Below are 22937 nucleotides of genomic sequence, written 5' to 3' on the forward strand. Positions count from 1 at the left end.
GATGTGTTTATCACCACATTCAGGCTACAAAAAGCTTTCCCAGAATGATGAGAATTGTCAGAAAGCTCATGGCCATTCAAATAACCACAAAGCACGAAGAACAAATTCATGTACTTCTAAGGCAGTGCCCTGTCAATACAGTGTAGAGACAGAAGACAAAAAGCTCTTGTATCCTTGTATCTAGAAAACCAACCTCAGAGATGCTTAAAAGCAATCCAGAGGTTTCTTTTGTGGAGCACCCCACGAAGTTAAATAAAATTTCACAAAACACCAAAAAATGCCCCCAAACAAACAAACAAACAAACAAAGAAACAGAAAACCTCCCCAAAACCCCCAATTCATAGGCAGAGAGGACTGCAAAAAAATGGAAGAAGTCTATGAAAAAAGTTATCACATACAGTCTGATTTCTGTGGGGTGAGAAAGACGGAAGGTAGACCTTGTAAAAGACACCTACTAAGAAATCATTTAAATGAGTGAAATAAATGAGGAAGCAGCACCTACATCTTCCACAAATGTAAAATAGGAACATAAAGAAGGAAGGAAACCATGCTGCTTTTATACATATATAGGGGGGCTCATATACATATGTAGTCCCCATTTCCTCCCTAGCCTACTGCTTAGATGCTGGCTAATGAATGTTTTCTGAATGTGAGCTGAAATACAAGGACTTACTGGCACTTCACTCAGAAAACTAAAATAATTTCTTCTAAATTCTTCATGTTACCTTTAAACTTTGTGCCATGCAAATAACAAGCACAGTACTTGAATATTCTTGTACTATTCAGGAGTTTTTCTCCCAAATTTGCTGTAAACCAAGACAAAGACTTTGCTTGTGCATGAGCTGTTGATTACCTGTGTTTCCAAGACACTGAAGTTTTGGAATACTATTACCTACTTTGTGATCAATGCCCTTGACTGAAAATTTTTCTTTACTCCTTGACTATAATTACTTCAGTTTTCTGTGTGTGGCTTTAGCCAGGCAGTTTAATTCCTATGGTAAGTGACTCATATATTTGTGGCCTGAGGCCACTTTGTAACTAGGCCCACAACAATTTTCACCTCTTTAGCCAGTTCTAGGTCTATGCCAAGCCTAGACATAGACGGTTCTTCTTCAGTTTGCTATATATTCACAGGAACATTGGCGTTCTCAGCTGCTGGGGGCAAAGCCAACGCAGCCTTGTGTGCACAGCAATGGTTTTAGGCAAACTGTGGTTTATATGGGATAGATGATTCCAATTTGCTGTTGCTCCCCCCATGTGTAAACACAGAGCGATATACTTGCTGATGGAGTGATATACCTCAATTGCTAGCTGGACTGCCCAAGCCTAGGAATCCTTCTGTCCCCTCTGGGACATCACCTGTCCTGTCCTCTGAGCAACATGGAAGGTGCACTTGCCCATGACAAGGGGGTTGGAACTAAAGATCAAGGGATGATCTTTAAGGTCTCTTCCAATACAAACCGTTCTATAATTCTGTGATTAATTTTAAATTGCATTTCTTCTTATGTTATTTGTTTTAATGTTTTAAATAAAACTTAATAATTTTCAGGGCAATGTTGCCATATTATATTAATTTTCTGTGAATGTTTACATTCCTAGTGGAGTCTTCTCACGCTTGTAACATAAACAAGAGTTGTTTTTCACATTTGTCTTTGATGAGGGGCAATTGATTGACTTCTAGCCTGGCCAGGGGGATGGAGAGGTGGTAACCTTGTTCTCTAATCCCTGGTCATTGTCCAGAATCTATATAAATGAAGTAATCTAAATAAAGTGAGCCTTCTTTTGCCCTAGAGTTGGGGTGTGAGTATTATTTCTCTTTGTGTCCTCCAGCGACAGGGTAGAGTGGGGAGGCTTGCAGTTGATTGTGAAAGCTAAAATAATGCAGAGAGCCAGAGGAGTCGATTTGAACCATTAGCATTTCTCACAGACAGCTTGAAGAGGAGGACCTGCCTCAGTGCCCTGATACAGAACAACCTCCTGATACAGAAAGAGGAGTATGTTCAACCTGTATGTTGCCCTTTCTGCTGTTAACTCTTTTTATGAGATGAGGCATAAGATATCTCCAATTATGGTAGCAATAACACGGATGGAGTTTTCCAAAATAGTTTCTTTCTTTCTTTCTTTCTATCTTAGTTAAAAAAAAAGAAAAAAAGAGAGAGAGAGAGAAATTAATGACATCCTCAACTCAATCTGGAGAGCACCAGGCAGCCAGCAATTCTCCTGGAAAGAATATTTCAGGCTAGCAAGCAAAGAATTGATTTAATTCTGTCCCTAGGACCCATAATGTTGCCAGTCAGTATAAAGAGGCAAAAAAGTCAGGCTTGTGGCCAAGACTGTGAAAAATGGTTACATCATTAACAATTCTGACTTGCAGTAAAACCCAGCCTCAGCTATTTTTGCCTCATATTGAATACTCAGGTGCTGAATACTCATTTCCCCCCCGCTAAGTGCTAAAATATAAAATTTTAATTACAAAATGCTGCAACTGGCATGCAAGCAAAACTAATTTGAGATATGGAATGTGTAATTTTTGTGTCTGCATGAGGACAATGAACTGTTATCTGTAGTTATTTATTACTTTTCAGACACCGAGGCCAGTAGGAATGAACAGTGAGCATCCTTAGTGCTCAATCCTGTCTCCAAATCACTGGCTTGAGGGGCGCTGCCCACTAAGAATGGTTCTTGGCCTCTCTTGAGCAGTGCCAGGGAATTGCTTTGGAAAAGTGGCTGGCCCAAGTAGACAACATATCGGGAAAAGTTCAGATTGAAAAAAAAATTGTGGAACTATTTCTAAAAGGAATAATTAATTTTGGTGAGATTAGTGTTTTCCCAGGTGCTGTTTATCTTACATGTACACAAGTGTGTGGAGCCACAGGCTTGGAGTCAATGTCTGTCAGGAATGAAGCCAAGTGAGAAATCCGACAGTTCTGTCTCTTTGTCTGCAGTATCTTTTCCTTGCAAATACTGATCTGTCATTTATTTCAGTCACAGGAAGTGGGATTCTTATATGCCTGGAATATGCCCACATCATATTTGAGCATTGTACAGTAGGTAACAATTTTTCTTTCCTTTTTCTATAATGAACAGCATAATAAGTATATTACTCTAGAGATCATCAATCGTGCATTGTTTTGTCAACTGTAATAGCAGAAGTTTTTTTGAGGTTACTTGAGAATGCTTGTGTGAACAGTTTAAAAGCAGCTTGAAAATTGTATAAGGAGTAGCTAATGGGAGCAGCCTGAACTCTGGAGACCCAGACTCATCACAGTGTGGGAAGCAGTTGGGTTTGTGGAAGAGGTGGTCTGGAAAATTTCTCATGCCAAAAGCATCTGTTCTCACTTTTCTTTTTGTTGCAAATGAAGCAAGTTGAAGGCAGAAGAGGAGCCAGAGTGTCTCAGTGTGGGAGGTGGGGATATTGGCCAGGGAGGAAGGCGCATTCATGAAGGAGTAGGAAGGAGTATGACTGAGCAGGAAGGAGTATTTACTCCATGTCCTTCTCTCCATGATGTTCATGGCTGTTCTTGGTCTCAGCTTCTTAACCTGTTGTACGAAACTTAGATCAAAAGTCAGTGGGCAGAGTAAGCTGAAAATTTAGATCAAAAGTCAGTGGGTGGAGTAAGCTGAGTTTCACGGTGAATCTTGGAAATGTTGCCTTTACTCTGACAGTCCTGGAAATCTGGCTATCTTCCTTTCTGATTCTCATTTTAGCACTTTTATTTTTATTTTTTTTCCATATGTTTTCATGTATTCTGTGTTACCGAGTCTCAAGATTTTACATAATTTTGAAAACTGGGCTTCAGCCCACTCCAAGTGATCCTAAGGAGGCTATTCGCTACTCCACACCCTCCACATTCCCATAAGAAACTTCTCATTTTCTCTGGCTGCTAACTCTGACCAGTAAGATAGACTTACAGTCTTTGGAACTTCACCAGGAGCAGAAGAGAGCCCTGTAGACTACTGAGATTTGTCTCAGCACAAGTGAAAGGCTATAGTATATCTTCAAAAATATTTTAAAAATAATTTATTTATTTCTGTCACCTTTCATCCACATTTCCAATGAGCCAGAGTTTCACAGGCACGCTCAGCTTTCAGTTCTGATGGGATGGGTTGCAAAAATTCAGAGAGAAGCCCTTTGTTGCTGTGTAGCTTTGGAGACGTGGACACCGTACCCTGCCCAGAGAGGTTGCTGTGTTGGCCTGGCTGGTGCCCAACACAGAGAGTGTCAGTGCTCTGATGCTGCAAGGTGTGGTCTGCTCAATTCAGCAGCACAGACAAGACTGTGGCTTTGCACAGGCACTGACACCAAGTGCCTGTCCCACTGAGCTACTCATCAACTGGTATGCTGGGAACTCGAGGAAGTGAAGGAAGATGGCAGGGGACTTGGGCTAAGGCATGGAGGGAGAACGGGGGATGTGTTCTGTTTAACTGAAGCTGGGGACTTGCTTTTAGAATAAATTAGGTCTTAGAACGTGGAAATTAGGCTAAGGTGGTAAATGACAAGAGTTTTCTTCATTCCAAGATTATGTCCTTTTTCCATGGTCAGGATGACAGTTCTCAAGGAATCTTCAAAAAGTATTGCTATTTAAGATGTCCACTGGGGCATCAAATGTATCACACAGAAGCAGATTAATTTTTAAATTTTTTTTTAACTTTTTGGCAGATTCAATATGAAAAGACATCTGTTCCATTAGTACCATTATCTGCCATTACACATTTCATATGTTCACATTTGCCAGCTGCAGAATGGGAATACCAGTGAATAATCATTTTTGTTGCCTGACTGTTCATCGCATCTTAAATTTTAGCTCCTTTGGAGAGTGTGAAGGTAAGAAGGAAAAAAATATGCTTTAATTTAGCCTAACAAAAAAGAATTACTAATGTCTGTGACTTCAATGAGGCACAGATGAGCAGGTAAAAGTATTTTCTTTGAGTTGCAGCAACTGGGAAAATTCATTACTTGTTTAATCTACCAACCAAACCCGGGTTTCCAATATAGGCTGGTAGTGACTTTAGGGCCAACATAGATGTTTCCAGAAGACATCTTGATAATATTTATCAATAATGATAACAATGATAACAATGATAACAATAACAATAACAACAACAATAACAATAAGGGTATTATGATAAGAATAAAGCTATAAACTGCTGAAAATATTATAATGAGCACTGGCCAGTATGCCTTCACATAAAATGATTAATAACATGCTTTTTGAAGCATAGTCCTAATAGACTGCCATAGTTCAAAGTTGTTTATAAAGCTTATCATAAATCTATTCTTAACTTTCTCAAGAATCCATCCTTATGCTTACTAATCTTTAGGAATAAATACTAGAATAGACTTATACAATCTTCAGGCAAGGGGAAAAAGGACGTAGCCTTTAATACTTGTGGGATTATTGAGTGGTGGTTAAAACTTGACATTCTCGTCTTATGATTTTGATTAAATAATGCTATGAAATGCAGCAAGACAATGACTAAGAAATAAATCCACACAAATATATTGATCTTTGTTTATAATATAATAAGATGTCTTTTGAGATGGAACCGTTAAAGCTGTGGTTTCTCTGGGTGTTCTGCAGGTAGAAATATTAAACTGCGGGTCTGTACATTGACAGTCTGTTTCAGATATCACACTAATTCCATATAACAGTTAATTTTTCTTCTGAAGACAAAATTATTACAAACTGCTTATCCCAAATCAGTTTTGTTTGCTTGTCAATTTTTGCATTCTGCAAGTCATAAATTTTAGTGCTTAGAGGGGAAAAAGCAAATAGGAATAAGATACGTGCTGTGAACCCCCACTTTCATCAGCACCATTTCATTGCTTGGGGGCAGGGGAATGGACTACAGTGCTGAAAAGCCCCAGGACACAGATCTTATTTCACTTAAACAATACATTTCCGAAGGTTAATGATAATAATAATAATAATAATAATAATAATAATAATAATAACCCCTAACTACTGCACTCGATGGTGAGCACATTTAAGGAGAAACTATTTTAAAAATACCTTGTGCAGTGACTGTGAGCACTGTGTCATTGACCATCCTTATCACTTTGCATGTGGACTGATGGAGTGTTTCCACGGTTGCCTCCCAGTACACTATTAATCCAGGATTAGAACAGTCAGGTGAAATGTCCTTCATGTCAAGTGATTGATAATGACATTTGTTTACCACATTACCAAGCCTATTTTAATATTCTGCAATTTGATTTTCTGTGGGTTTTTTATTGTCCTCCACTCTGATTTATTAATTCGTATTTTTATTTATGCTCCTTGATGTTTGTCTTCCACGGAGGGAAACAAACACTGATGGGGACTTTAAGGGATTCAGTGAGTCTTGAGGAGGGTTAGTCTTAGATAGAGAGTATCAGAGTGCTACTTTTTCAGGTGGGTTTCAGACTTTACCCCATTTATGTCTCGTTCACCTTGCACAAATTCTGCAGTTCAGTCTCATTTCTACATCAAATGTGATGAAAATGAAGTTTGCCTGCCTTGGAATGCACTGTGATGTAAAAGACTGCATACAGCTGGTAAAGCAGATAAGGTGTACATCTGTTTGAATGACACAGTTAACCATGCTGGGATTCCAGCAAAATTCCAGGAAAAAGGATTTGGCTAAGTCAGTGTGTGTACAAGCACATTGCAAAACTTGTCCTTGGCCCAAGGCAGGATAAGACCAACATTTAAAAATTTACTTCATGGTGTGTTGCACCTCATCTTTCATACATCTATTTCTTTCCCTTTTATGAATAAAATAAGGAGGGAATAATGGCATTAATCATGCCTGAACACAGTGCTGTTTGCTTATCAATAACCTGTTCTACTTTTTCAGTTGGAAAATTTATACTAGAAGTAAATAATTCTCTTGTCCTGAAAAGATCACAAAGGAAACTGTCGGGTGCTAAATCCAACATTATTCTTTAGCAAGAATCAAAATAATCCATAACTACTTACTCTTGGATGGGACATGGCCGAGTTTGCCTTTTATTCTTTTGGAAGTTTTTTTTTTCCCTGATGAAAAATTTGCTATCTCTCATGTCCAACTATTTTAACATAAAATCACCTTTTTAAATATAAAAATTTATAGTCTAGGAAAATTCAGAGCTCTTAATATGAAGTGTATCTGTTTCTAGAACATCTGGATAGACTTTACCCAAAAGGAGCAGCACTTAGCATGGTAAGTGGATAAAGCCAGCAATGAGTACAGGGATGAAAAAAATGGATTCACAAATTTTGAAGTTAGCTTTTGATAAGTATAGAATAATCTTAACAGAGGGATCAGCTTGTGAGTGTATGTAGCAGCTACAAAAAAACAGTCAAATGTAACATTAACATATTTGCTAGAGATCTGATTCTTTCTCAGTAATACCTGCTTCAACTCAGGGAATGACATCTGGTAGTCTAGGTACTTAGGTTAAGATGCTCCAAAACCAAAACAAAAAACCCAAACCAAACCAAAACCAGCAAACACACACACACAACCCCCCCCCCTAAAAAATAAAAACAAGACAAAACCAAAACCAAACCAAACAAACAAAAAAGGAGATTGAGTTGGCATTAACAGAGAGAAAAAGCTCCTGTTCCCTTGAGTGCAAAGACGTACAAGTCAAGTTGTTCAGATACCAGAAAAAGAGAAACATTGATTGAACAGAGTCTAAGGTTCTGTTGGCAGCAATGTTTCAGACTTGCTTTCTCACTTTAGGTACAGCAGCTTCAAATGCAGAGCCACAGTGTCATCTGAAACAGAAAGGTATCACTGGGGTATAATCAGATCCCCTGTTACTGCTTGTACTAGGAAGTCACCTGGTTTATGCTAAGATTTTGCAAATCACACTGCAACAATGTATATTTTTAGTAAATGACTGCAAACTAATAGTAATGATAATTTTGAGAAATGGAAATTTTTAATCTGAAAAAAATGTCAAATGATTGGAAAACTTTGAAATTCTACCCACCTGCCCCGTACATCTGAGAGTTTTTAAACTCACCATGTTGTGAAAAATAGTTTATTCTTGGTTTCTTGAGGCTTAGGGAAAAGTAAAAAATTTGGGTTTTTTCCCCCAGAGAACAGCATCTTATCAGATAATTTACAGTTTTTCCTCAAAGTATCATAAAAGTACCTGTATTATGAATGGAGCAGGTATCCATAGTGATCAGCAATTTTTCATCTTTTGTTCACAGTTTTCCCTTCAAAGAAAGCAAAATAATGACTCACTATTTTGCCTAATGGCTAATCTCTTCATAAGATAAACTGTAAGATGTTAGAACAGGGTTATAAATTACTTGCTAAATTAGCTAAACTCTTTCCTGTCAAACCAACATCTTCAATAGAATCATGTTATCGATAACATATTTTCATTCTAAATGATAACAAGATATTGGTACGATATTATACAAAGATAGGTAAGTTACTGACATCTTTATTTGGGCTTTTTTTTTTTTTTTTTTTTGTTTTAAATTAAAAAATTAAAAATTAAAAGCTAAGAGATCTGCCAAGACTGAATCTCACAATCTGCACAGGATTAAAGAATAGCCACATGAATATCTGTAGTTTCCTACTTTTAGCTGCAGAGTAGTTGTAAATTCTAAAGATGACTGAGTTGAATCTTTCAAGTCCACATTAATGTTGTGTGCCTATTGAAATTATAGTAATGAAAATATTATTTTAAACTTCTGTTTTTTCTTGTGTGAGAACCACAAGAACTCATTTTCTTACTGTAACTTTTATTTATCATTTTAACTCTCTCACACAGTATTAAAAGACGGAGAAGATGTTCAGCACCTGAAACCTTGATGGCTTTCCTCCATGCCGTTCTGGAACGTACAGAGAAGTCTTTAGGTTTGATTAGTGAAATAAAGGGAGAAATAAGGAAACCCCTTTTTGCTGTAATGAATTGTGTGGGGCTGAAAGAATTTGCCACTTAAACCTTGGGACAAACACTGAAGCCTACTGAGTTAGATTGTTAGACTGAGGTGGATTGAGGAGGGACTCTGTGTCCTGAACTCTGAGGAGAGGCTAAACTCAACAGGATGTGCTGTATGGACTTGTGTGAGTTGTTGACTCATCTGTCTCACCTGCTAAAGAGGTTAGTCCTCTAATTTCCAGCTGGGAACTACAGCTAGAGCTCATGGCTTTGGAGATGGCTGAGGACAGGCTACTACCAGGCTTTTACACTCCTTGATCCTTAAATATCCAGTTATGTAAATAAACATATCTTCAGCATAGCAACAGAAATGAAATATGCTCCAGAATTATATAAACTTATTCATATTTTATTCATTAATCATAGATTTATGTTTAACTATAAGTTCGTAGTACGAAGATCTAAAAAAGATTATGGTGGTTGTGAAGTTTATGTGTTTTAAAGGAAAAAGCTTCTATTTTTACATTTTCTCACTCCTTATTATACAGCCAAAAATAGATGGAAAAAATAGATTAGAATTTGAGTAGAAGAAAATATTTCATGTTGCAACTTTAAGAATTCTAAAAAGGGGAATTTAGAATAGGTAAATTAAATTCTATTATTATTATTATTATTATTATAATTAACAAGATCAATATTGATATCACTTAATGAGAAATTGTCAGTTTTACATCATTGGATGTAGAGGAAATAAAGATATGGCTATACTTTTTGCTATTTTATTCTTCCAAACTACAGAACATTTTGCAAGTGAAATAGAGCAGTTTTCAATAGCAGTTAAAATGTGTAGCAGGTGTTTGCTAGCAGGAAGATGCTGAATTTTTCCTTCAGCTTCATCAGATTAGTTGCCTGAGTGTTTTTTTCTGGGGATCATCATATCTGTAACTAGGTGAAAGTAGTACCCAGGTACTCACACAGAATTAGAAGAGGCTGGTAGTCTGGATTTCCCACAAGAAGTTATCTTAACTCATGGAGACTCCAGGCAGAGCCAGTAAGTCTGGCTGCCTTGGTAGGGCTTGTAGCTAACCTGGCTGCCTTGACAGGGCTGCAGCCAGACTTACGTGTCCTCATATACAGAACCAGGCAACAAACCAGTGCGGCTGTTTTTAAGCTGGGGTAGCTCATTGGCACCATCCTGGATGTCAATTCCCAGCTAGTGTCCGCCACCAAAACAGGAGTTCCTCTGAATGCTAACACTGCTTTCCTCAAAGGATCACCTAAGCTTTTCAGGATAAAATAGCTGCAGTATTTTTGACTGTGGCAAGGATATAACATCATAACTTACTCAGATACATATTGCTCTATTACTACATTTATGTGTGTTTCTATTCTATTTATTGTTCAGCTATGAACATTAACGTTTAAACTTTTTCTTTGTATCAAAAATGAAATTTAAAGGGACTTCCGGTGAAACAGAACACCTCACTGTAGCTGAGGCTTTCACGGACATTCTGCTCTTGTTGTGGAACAATTCCTATAAACAGATTTTTCAACATGACTTTCAGGAACGGGTTGTACTGTGTTGTTTGAGGAAAAAATAAATTCTCTAATTAGAAACAAAAGTAGTTAATGGGATGAATTTAAAGATTCTGGTGAAAAGCATCATTGTGCTGAGATCTATTGCACTCCCCTCGGCTAACCTGAAAGTCATGGTGAAGGGGTCATCTCAGTACTCAGAGTTCAGGCACCAAACCATCAGAGCCCCCAACCATCACAGCCCACTGTAAGGATGCACTGCACAGATGTTGGAGTCCAGGGCATTCCTTTGGCTGCCCTGGAGGGTCAGAGACCTGGACAGGGGGGTCTGGGACCCTGGCCCAGAGCCCAGAGGGACACTGGCTTTGATCTCAGTCCATGGGAAAGGCTTCCTGCACTGAGGGAGGGATTGCAGGCCACAAGACTGTGAAAGATTGTAGTTTAGCTCATCACAGGGTGAGAAAACAGTAGGTTTGGGTTTTTAGTATTGAAGTGAATGGGGGCAAGATGGAGGATTTGGGGCGTTGTCTCCTGCTTCTTCTTTCTTCTTCCCTCACTCCGTTTTCAGCAGTGACGGTGGCACAAAGTAGTTTAAAGAGATTGGGTCAAAGTAGAGATGACCTGTTTAGTATAAGTGATAAGTATTGGCAAATAATGATAAATAAAGAGTACGTAGCAATTAGTATAAAAGATAGAGACAGCCCCGCTCGGGAGGAGTCGAGGAATCACCAGATGCCCGAGCAGCTGCACAGACCTTTGTTGGGCACTGAGAAATTTGTAAGATAAGAAATAATAAACGAAGCGCGCAACCTCGAAAAATCAGAACCTGAAGACTCCGTCTCTTTCTTGTGTTTGGCTCAGAGCTTTGCAGAGGGCAAAAAGACTCTAAAACCACCTGAATCTCGGGGAAAAAACCCAAGACACAGCCACACCACCTCCTGCTCCATAGGTCAATATAGTTACTGCCTACAGGCAGGGATTTACCATGCCATTATCCTTCAGTAACTCAAAAGATTCAGTCATATTTTCGAAGGCAAACAGATTTCTTGCCAGTGTTTGATATTGTTTTCTAAACCCTATGCCCCTGCAAAGTATACACTCAGCTCAGCTTTAAATATTCACACTTCATGCTTTTCTCCCTTCTGGGAATGGAGTGTCACTGGGGAGAGGCTTGCACGGTTTTGAAATGGCAGTATGGAGGTATGATATAAATTGGTATAAATTGAGCTGGTGGCTTGAAGGAAGTGTTTGTGAATAATGCAGCATATTTTTCTCAGTATTTTGAAAGTTCTGGAGTGTTTCTTATTCTGAAACAAGAAATAGAACCATACATTTCATGAACCTCAGCTATTTTGGGGGCATTGTTGTGGGTGTAGTGCATTAGATAACATTGGGAAATAACTTTTGTTCATTATATATCAATATTAAAATCACAGAATAATAATTACAAGGTATTTAATGGGACAAATGTTGGAATAACTTTCTCATTATTTATATTTAACATTTTTTTCCAATTTAGTAAAAATTAAAGTACAGTAAATCTGTACAACCCATGCTAATGTAATTTTCATTTTCTTACAGTATTGTGTCTATCTTTGTATCAAATATATTCATACATAACACAATAAATACTTTGAGACTGTATATTACCGGTGATCTTTTGATCAAGGCTGTAGATACAATATAGCTTTATTGTCCATTCTCTTAAAATCTGGAATTTTGAATGTGTGTTAACTTGCATGTTTGCTAGGCATATATTCCAAATTTCTTGGGACTTGATTTCTGTGGCTGGACATCAGGAGCCAAGCACAATTTTCACTGATCTATACTGTACATAGTTGGTTGTTGTTGTCCAACCAACACAGTTGCACAACATTGGTTGTACACTAGTCTGTGAAATCAGTGTCACAGCAAAAGAACTCTTTTACTACATGTCAAAAAATTATTTCACCATGTTGAAGGGAGGTTAGAGGGACATCTTGGAACATTTGTCTCCCTCTTGGCTCCACAATCTGCTGGAGTTCACCAAATGCCATGGTAAATAGATAACATAATCTCTGTGGACTTAAACAGTCAACAATCGAAAAGCCTATTTCAACTCACATCTCTCCTGTTGGTAGCTACCCAGTTGTGTGTGTATGATCCCACCAGGAGAGGAAACACGCGTTTATCGCCTGTGGCCCCGAACCAGTTCTCTGGCTCATTTATCTCCATTTTTGTTAAAACTTTTCTCAACTGTTACTGATGCCCTAAGTTTAGCAGCAGTAGAGCAGAGTGCCCTGAAGGATTTTTGAAGCTGGGACATCAGGAATTTCAGCCTCTTCACCATTTTCAGCAACAAAAATTTCTGATGTGTGCAAGAAACACATTTTGGCAATGAGAGATGTCAATTACTGGAGCAGTGATTGTAACCAGAGAGATTGTACAAACTTCATCCATTGGGATGCTCAAATTTGGTTGGACATGGCCCTGAGCAACTTGATACAATTTGGAAGTTTGATTTTATCACTGCTTCAAATGGGGAGTTCTAGTGAAATCCGAATTTTTCTTTAAAGACATCATCAATTTCTGCACCGAAACTCTCACAGTTCTGCAACAAATTCAGAAGAACAGAATAAATTATTGAGAAGCCTTGTAGAAAATGGCATGCCTAAACTCCATTTAGGTGCCTTTGTATTTATATGGTAGATATAGAAATGTTTAACTTTTTGGTGTGTCCCAGTTTTCATAGTTCCCACAGTAGAGGAGTAAATGGTGGTAAATTATCCTGCTATCCCTTTAAAAAAAAACATAAGGTCCAACTTTTTCATAAATGCAGTGTCTGGAAAATTCTGGGGCTCCACAAGTACAAAATTAATTCTTGTACCAAATAACTGGTTCAGAGTTCTATAGGATATCAGACCATTATGTCTGCCTGCTACGAAATTTATGTGGTCTGGGTCACTTTCTGTCTTCCTATGGGTTGATTCAATCATAGTGAAAATCCACTTACATGAATGGCAGCACAAAACCAGAACCAGAATTTTAAAACAAGACAACTCTTTGACTTTAAATACTGATTCTTACTCCCACAATGCTATTCAAGCATATAATTCAACCTTCTTTTAGTAACAATTGAGAATCTTCACTATACTGGCAGTACTTTGTTTACAGAAAAATTATAGTATGAAGAAAGAATCAGGAACATAACTGAAAATTAAAAATATATATAAAGTACATACATACATATATATATATATAGTATACTCTATATATGTACAAAGTATGCTATAAAAATAGGGCTCTTACAAGTTCTCACAAGGTTTTCTTGGTTGGGTATTTTGTTTGTTTGTTTGTTTGTTGCTTTGACTTGACTTCTTTCATTTCCTCATCCCGCCCACTCTGAGCTAATTAACTGAATTCTAAGACATGCACATTGAAATGCACTGAGGACAGCTAATACTTGATAAATACAATACTTTAATTTGGAGGCTGTGGGAACTGCAGACACACTCAGACAAAATGATAATGGCAAATAGACCTGGCCATTTCTTGTGGCTCAAGTCACAATACGAGACCTAACAGATAGTAAAAGAAGTTGTTAATTACTTTTCTTTAGTTTTGACTATAACTTTGAAGCAAAATACATCCCTGGGGTCTTTGCAAAGTTCTTTAGCTTCCAAAAAGGCCACTCGAGAGTCCATAGGAAGAATTTGGTATCTACACTATAATAAGCATTGATTAAACCTTGAATTAAGATCATTAACAGCTAAAATAGCATAATAGTCTTTGAATAATCTTTTTTTGATAGAGGGTAATAACTTTGACTTTAATGAAGTTTCCTTACAGATTCCATAAACCAGAGAGGGCTCCATGGTAAAACAAAGCAGGATTGCAGCTCTCACCTACTGTTTGATGAACCACTGTAGAATGGAAAAAATCATCTGTTTCAATACTTTGGCCAAGTGATAATTGCCATAAAAAATTAAAAATGGAAAATATAGGAATGTATTGAGGAAAAAAAGATCCTGTGACCTCTCATGTTTTTAAATAGCTGGTCTTATAATTCAGCCTCTTAAGCTGCAGGTGCCACAGCAACAATGCCAGTATACCAATAGCATTGAATTCATAGAGGCAGAATAATGAGGCCAAGCTTTATTATGTTGATTAAAAAATGGTTTCTGAGTTCTGTTCCTGATCCTGGAGAAAAATTCTCTGCATCCGAACAAATCGCAAAACTATTTTTTATTGATTTTGCCCCTCTCTTTTTTCTTCCCCCACATAGGAGGACGTACACAGTACAGAAGAAAATGTGAGCTTTTAATTTTCCTCTTGTGTAAGCCAGATGTTTGGTCAATCAGTCATGGATCTGAGCCTCAGGGCAGGACCATATCCAGGGAGAAAGATTATTTCCAGGAGAAGTCAGGATAATCATTCTTTTGAAGGCTAATCAAACACGTATGAAGGGAGGGAGTTCAGATGAGGGAGAAATGGAAAAAAATCTGGAATACACAAAAGACTCTGTCTAATCTTAACAAAGCAAAGTTTTGAGAGCTTCGCCTAGGAGTGTGAGCAGAAGAACTGATTAAAAAGAGACTCATCATAAAGGAAGGCAGTGAATTTTGGGACTGCATACTGATAAGGACATATTTAGTCATGAGAAATGGAAATGCAGAAGGATGTAGCGATAGGCAACCTTTTTGTAGTAGATGTGATGTGTTTCAACACTTTGGACAATGCTCTTCATCTTTTCTCTCCTTCATTGACTTTTAAAGTACTTTGTTACCAACAGGGAAACAAGTACCTGTGCTACAGCTCGATCAGCCTATGCCTTCTTCAGGCATTTTCAGTCAGTTTTTGCACTTGTTACTGTAATAATCTGTCAATTAAGTAAAACAAGAAGCCTCTCATTCTGTCTGTACTATGTCCAGAAGTAGAGATGGCTTCAGACACAGAAAATCACAAACACAAGTAACCTTATTTTTTGTTGTTTATCCAGAGCATCTGCTAGGAAAATATCAAGAAATATTTTGAAGGTATCCTTATTGCTGCTCAGAGCTGTTATTAACATACATATGATTTATTTCAGCTGTGTCAATTTAACAATTTCTATAGAAGAAAAAAAGAAATTGTAGTGATCCTGTGAAGGAATAAATATTGTCTGAAAGTGCAATGTATTCAGCATATGACGAACCAGGTCATGGTCTGTGCATTATAAGTAAAATATCCAGGTTTGCCTCTGTGTTACCCTGCACTGATTCACTTTGCTCCTCATTTTCCATTCCATATTAAAGTAAATGCCTGTGTGTTCTTCTACCCTAGCCCTCAACTACATGTTACATTGTATATAAAGGGACAATTCCATCTCTTAAGCAGAGGTACTTAGCTGCAGAAAGAAAGCAAAAGATATTGATTAGACCTCAGAAAACTATTTATCACCCTTCAGTATCTCTTTGCCACATGCCATTAACAAAAAGCAAGGCTTCTTGATGCTAGTCATCACCAAATATATTACTTAACCACCTTACTGTTGATTTTTCTTGAAAGATTTTTTTCTTTACAGAATTCTCTATCTCCATTACCTTCTCAACAGAGTGAGATGGTGTCCAGGCAATAGCCATTCCTTTCAGACTATCACAGCTTTTCACAACAGCATCTTCTTACATAACATTTCTCCAAATTATTTCAATGGGCATGTTACAAATGTTTAGAACTGCAGGTGTCTCCTGCTGTCAGCTGTTTTCCTTTCTAATGTCTTTAGTCAAAGTATCCTGGTGATGGTGGGAAATGGCACAATGGCAATGAATCAATTTAAAGTTGAAAGCTACAGCACAACAATTATATTTCTTTTCAGAAAGCAATAGCAGGACATAAAAGGGACATAAGTGACACTGTATATATAATGATTTTTTAGCTGTTAAAAGGAATTTCTTTATACTGAATTTATTACTGCAGAAAAGAAAAACCTTAAAAGAAATATTAAGAAATTACTAACTCACCTAAAAGCAGCTAGGCTATACTGTGGCCCTATTGGTAATGTTGCACTTTCTGTTGAAGTATCTGGTCCTGGAACAAGCTTGGATTAAACAGTCAGTGGGATTAATCTAAAACAGATTACATCTAGGAGAGGAAAGATGTCTCTGATACTTTGCTATTGCTTGAGCATAAACTAGTAAAGCTTTCTAGATTCTTTGAATTCTTCCTTTTTCTCATCAAATTTTGAGAACTTGAATAAGTTCTGTCCCAAAGTCATGCACTGCTGTTCCAACTCAACATAAAAATCCCCTTTCTCCCCTACTCTCTCCAGCGAGGTGTTGTCCATAATACAATGATGATTGAAGGTCCTTTATTCTTCTTTCTGGATGACCAGAAGATGGCATTACATTCCAGTGTAACTTTGGTTACAGTGAGATACTACAGGGTAAGATCTGAACATCTCTCCTAGTTTCATACAGCTGAAAAATTAGTTTGAAGTGGATTCAGCTCATCTAAAAAATATAAACTTTACTTACTGCCTTGGTTTCTGTTGATCAGACTATGGTAAAAGAAAATATTTTGAAAAGACTGCTCCTAGACACATAAAAAAGAAGAAATGTGAAAGGCAAGAAAAAGATTGATTTGTTCAGTCTCATATGTTGAATATAAGTTCAGCTTCCTTGGAAATAAGTCATTAACTCAAATTGTCTGAAAAATTACATGGGGGTATTAGAGAAATCAACGAACAATTTGTAAGCAGGTATAATTAGAACTATTAGTAGTTTCAGAAAAATGTCTTCAAAGCTAAGGTCTGCCATTAAACTTCATTAACACTTTTTCTTTACCTTCAATACACAATTAGAAATCCCACAGGGTTTATGTTTAAACTGATATAGACTTGGGAATTCAAGCACTACAGAGAAACAATATAAAATGGAGGATTTGACAAAACAAGTGCTTAATGTTTATCAGAGAGGCCCAGATTTAAAAGTGATCATGGTGAAAGGAGAGTAGTGAAGAAAAGGAACCCAAGAATATAAACTAGGTTAGTGTGTACCAACTGGACGAAGTATTGTCTCATACCTTCTTTGATATCCAAGATATATCCCACCTATCTGGGATGGCATTAGATGTCCAGACTTTATGTCAGAAGTGGGCAAATTCAAGTTGAAAGTTCAAATCTGTTGCCAAAATTGTACCACAAGGTAGTCTTCTGAAAGAGATGAATCACATGGTTAAAATCAAGTTGATTTTGTTTTAATGAGTTTCCTTTGCTTATTTTTAAATGGTGGGAATAGAGAGCCTGAGTTGGATTAGATGACATCTGGGAAACTTTGTATCACATGTCACAGTGAAGCCATTACACAGTGAAATCCAGTTTCTCGATTTTCACAGTGTAGCTCGGAGCTTAAATCCATTCCTGCCTCAAAGGTTTTGTTCCCCACCTGATGTTATTGAATATTAGAAGAATTTCTGAAGTAATATTTCCAAAAGGCAACAAATTTCTATAATATACAATTGTTCAGGAAACATGCAATACCTTAGTTTTGTTTTCTCATATAACTCCAAATAAGTTAATATGTTCCAGGAAATGTAATTTTGCAATAGTGTGGACAACAATAAAATCCCAACATGTAATGTTCTGTATAGTAACTGATCTTCGGAAATGGTTTCTTAGCTGCCTGCTAAAACCACTTAATTTTTGCTACAGTCTCTGCTTTCAAACAACACCCCCCCATCCCGCCCTGCCAATAAATAAAAAATCCCCCCAGAAAAATCCAGCTTTGTTTTGCTTGTTATTCTTTTTTTCTTTTTCTGCTCAGTGGTGGCCTGAACTGTAATGGGAAGATTTTTCCTCAGAAGAGTTTCCAAGATTTTTCTGGGAGTATGGATTAGAATTAGTATCTTCAATATATTAGCTCCTCACTCCACATTTGACAGATTCAATTTCTCATCATTTGGCCACAAAAAATCATGAGAGTTTTTGTGGCTTTTAATAGATGTCATTGTATTTTAAAATTTCAATTAATACAGTAATTCGGATTTATATGAACTCGTTGTATATAGTAATTTGAATGCACATGACATGTTGAATCTCATGAGTCTCTGACTCTTTGGAAGCAACTCAGAATAACTTCAGTCTTTTTTCACAGGTTGGTCATAGTACTGATTTGTGGTTGGAAATTGCCTGCCATATCCAGGTCATTCCAAGTTACTTCAAACTTGTGGGCATTTATAGCTGTAACAAAAATGTAATTAAGTACTGACCGTCCCTAACGTTTCCTACAGAATATTTTCATCTGTATTGACAGTGCTCCATTTTATTAGCAAATATAACTGACATCAAAATAACATGGTGCATACTTTGTACAAAAAAACCACAGATGAAAATAGTCAGATCCATCTCAATTGCCACCCTTCAGGAATTCTGGTGGGGAAATATATACAGGCAAATATATTTCTTTCCAGTGTTCTCCTTCATCCCACCAAATAATTCACCTTAATTACCAGCCATTACCAATCCATAATTTTGCTGGTTTCCTACAAAGTTTACATTTGTTCCACATTTAATTATCTTTCTTTTTCTTTAGGAGATCCATCTTTCATTTAAAATTTGTATTCTCCTCCAGAAAAATAAATAAAACTAATATTTTCCATTGGAAAGAAGGACACGGTTTTCCAGTTGGCTCCTGTTATTACTATTGTCACTGCACCTTTCAAGAACTCTGAAAATGCATATAACCCTTTGAATTTAGCTTAAGTGAGAGAAGTCTTGCATTCATTTTGACACCAAAGGTAAATATTGGTTTTCATTTTTTTTTTTAGCATATGTTTATTTTGATTAGTAAACTATGTCAAAGATTTTGAGCTAGTAAACATTCTGTCTCTGTTCCCAGAAAAGTTAAGATCTCGAGTAAATACTGGAAAGCTTGAATGGTGTCACAGGTAAATATTGACAAAATGAAATAAATTACTTGTGAAAAGTGGCATAATGCTGTAATCAACAGAAAACTGAGAGGTGGTTAAGAGGCCTGCTTCATGGAAAACAAATGTTTAGAAATTCTAATGAAAAGACTCATTGCTCATAAATGAACCTCCCTCTCAATATCTGAATACAACATTTAATATCTGAAGAACAACATTTATTTTATACTTTGAAGCACAGAATGAAGCTTAAAGATCTGAGCTTAAGCAATGCATAGTGTAGTCAGATTAATCTTGAAGGAAATAATTTTCTGATACAACTGTGTGGGAGATAGAGATATCTACAGGACAGATGGAGAGATATTGCAGTTTGTCATTCTTAGATGAAGGAATGTGTCCAAATATTTTATTCTAATTGTATTTTTATGCTTGCTACAGTAGAACACTTATAAAGGCACTATCAATAATTTGTCAGTCTAGCACAGATTGCTTTTACTGAGAAAAGTAGAGAAGACATGAAGAAAGCTGTGATATCCTTTAATATTTGTTGAAAAAAGTGCCAGAAGGAAGAATTAACATTTTTTCATGTCTGTTTAAAAATGCAAAATCATTTTGCTAGACACTGATTTCCAGAGGAATTAAGAAGCTTGGTTAAAGAATAGGATATTGGTTAATGAAAGTAGAATGAGATGTGAAAGTAAGAATTGGTAGGATAAAAAATATACATGATTTGAACTTTTGAATGGCATGTCTGAGTCAGGCTGTCTCTATGTGATAACAAAATTCTGGCTTATAGGCAAAAATCAGATCAATTTTTTTACTTTAGACACCTCTTTTCTGACCACTGGACTCTCAGTTGCACATCTAAATTTTTTTGTCTTCTAAGACTATTGTGAAGTTGTCAAATGGCTATTGCAGCTGTGGCACACTAAAGTGATTCCATATTTATCACAATCTTTGAAATATGGATCAAGCTTTTGAAAAGACTTGGTCACAAATATTAATCACTTGGCTTTTTTTTTTTTTAATTTAAGAGGTGGTGAGATGACATCTATTACAACTGCTGTCAATGTGAGAACTGAATTTCAGGACTGGGTTTTGAAGAAAACTTAGAGAAATATTTTTTTATTTGCAGTATTTCTGCAAAATCTCATCTGGAACGGAATTCTCTTAGCAAGTCGTAAAGCCCCCAGGTTCTCTGATTTTTAAAGACAGGCAAAAAATTCTTAAGCTTCCTTCCCTAAACTCTACTAGATGGATGGGACTTCTTCATCTAGAGGAGTATCTTTCAAGTGGAAAATTGTGTAGTGTATCATATGATATGATATTTCATGTCATATGCATCTAATTGTCTGCTTCCTGGAATAATGAGTAAGCATTATTGGGACCCTGTTGGAGTCCAGGGCATTCCTTTGGCTGCCCTGGAGGGTCAGAGACCTGGACAGAGGGGTCTGGGACCCTGGCCCAGAGCCCAGAGGGACATTGGCTTTGATCTCAGTCCATGGGAAAGGCTTCCTGCACTGAGGGAGGGATTGCAAGCCACAAGAGTGTGAAAGATTGTAGTTTAGCTTATCACAGGGTGAGAAAACAGTAGGTTTGGGTTTTTAGTATTGAAGTGAATGGGGGCAAGATGGAGGATTTGGGGCGTTGTCTCCTGCTTCTTCTTTCTTCTTCCCTCACTCCATTTTCAGCAGTGACGGTGGTACAAAGTAGTTTAAAGAGATTGGGTCAAAGTAGAGATGACCTGTTTAGTATAAGTGATAGGTGTTGGCAAATAATGATAAATAAAGAATACGTAGCAATTAGTATAAAAGATAGAGACAGCCCTGCACGGGAGGAATCGAGGAGTCACCAGATGCCCGAGCAGCTGCACAGACCTTTGTTGGGCACTGGGAAAATTGTAAAATAAGAAACAATAAACAAAGCGCGCAACCTTGAAAAATCAGAACCTGAAGACTCTGTCTCTTTCTTGTGTTTGGCTCAGAGTTTTGCAGAGGGCAAAAGACTCTAAACCACCTGAATCTCGGAGAAAAAATCCCGAGAGGACCCTGACTTGTGAAGGATAATTACCTCCATTTTGCTCTACTGCCTTGGCAGCATGGTTGTTCCTTAAATACTGACTTGCTAGAAATGGTTTGTCTGGAAATTAAATTTGACTTTGGCTACAGCTCAGAGAAAAATCTCAGCACACATTAAGGTTACTAATGATGAAGTTTTGATTTTATAAATTTCTCAATACTGTCTTATTAGATGGAAGTGCCATTTTTACAGTGTAAAATAGTGCATATCATCTTGTAAGTAATTTCAGCCTGTAGGCTCACTGCTTCTTAGATAGATGAGATTTATTATGCTGTGAGTATTTTATCAGCAAGCAGACAAAAGCTAATTTATTGAGTTATTTTTTAGTGATGCTTTTTAAATGTGTTGTTAAATTCCTGCTTTCGCTCTGTGCATGGCAAATCCTAGTATAGTTTTTAATAATTCTATCTGTAGGGTATAAAGACTGTCTTTTTAAAAAAATAATTTTTGTCTTTCCTTTCCTTTCCTTTCCTTTCCTTTCCTTTCCTTTCCTTTCCTTTCCTTTCCTTTCCTTTCCTTTCCTTTCCTTTCCTTTCCTTTCCTTTCCTTTCCTTTCCTTTCCTTTCCTTTCCTTTCCTTTCCTTTCCTTTCCTTTCCTTTCCTTTCCTTTCCTTCCTTCCTTCCCTTCCTTCCTTCCCTTCCTTCCTTCCCTTCCTTCCTTCCCTTCCTTCCTTCCCTTCCTTCCTTCCCTTCCTTCCTTCCCTTCCTTCCTTCCCTTCCTTCCTTCCCTTCCTTCCTTCCCTTCCTTCCTTCCCTTCCTTCCGTCCCTTCCTTCCTTCCCTTCCTTCCCTTCCTTCCCTTCCTTCCCTTCCTTTCCTTCCTCCCTTCCTCCCTTCCCTTCCCTTCCCCTTCCCCTTCCCTTCCCCTCCCCTCCCCTCCCCTTCCCCTTCCCCTCCCCTTCCCCTTCCCCTTCCCCTTCCCCTCCCTCCCCTCCCCTCCCCTCCCCTCCCCTCCCCTCCCTCCCCTCCCCTCCCCTCCCCTCCCCTTCCCCTTCCCCTTCCCCTTCCCCTTCCCCTTCCCCTTCCCTTTCATGTGATATTTGAGGGATTTCCTGTATTGTTCTTAATGTGAATATTTCAGCAAATAAAATGGTTATTTTTTTCTTTTATAACACTTCATACAATAGTTTTTAACTTCAATTAGGCATATCAGCTAAGAAGTACAAATATTTAATGAGTTTTAAGTAGCACCTGATATAAAAACTGTCCGTTAAATTCAGAATATAATTACAGACATGCACAACACAGGTCTGAGGCCTGATTAAACTGATGTTGAATCTTCAGCTGTTTAGATTTTAGCATTTGGACTTTTAATTAAATTACGTTAATTACATTGCTTAAAATATTTTCCCCAGTTATTGTGAGTGTTGTAGTCATAAAACCTAACTGTTGTGTAGCAACCATTATTTCTAGACCAGGTTAATAGAGTATCAATAGCAGCATCTGCCACAAAACTTAAATCTGCTTCAGGACTCCAAGATGGAGAACTGCTGTATGCTGCAGCAGTTTATCAAGAACTTCCAAGCATCACACTGTTTACTTAGAAGCTGATAAATGTGGCACTTCAGCTC

Source organism: Hirundo rustica, chromosome 1, assembly GCF_015227805.2.
Source record: "Hirundo rustica isolate bHirRus1 chromosome 1, bHirRus1.pri.v3, whole genome shotgun sequence".
Lineage (NCBI taxonomy): Eukaryota > Metazoa > Chordata > Aves > Passeriformes > Hirundinidae > Hirundo > Hirundo rustica.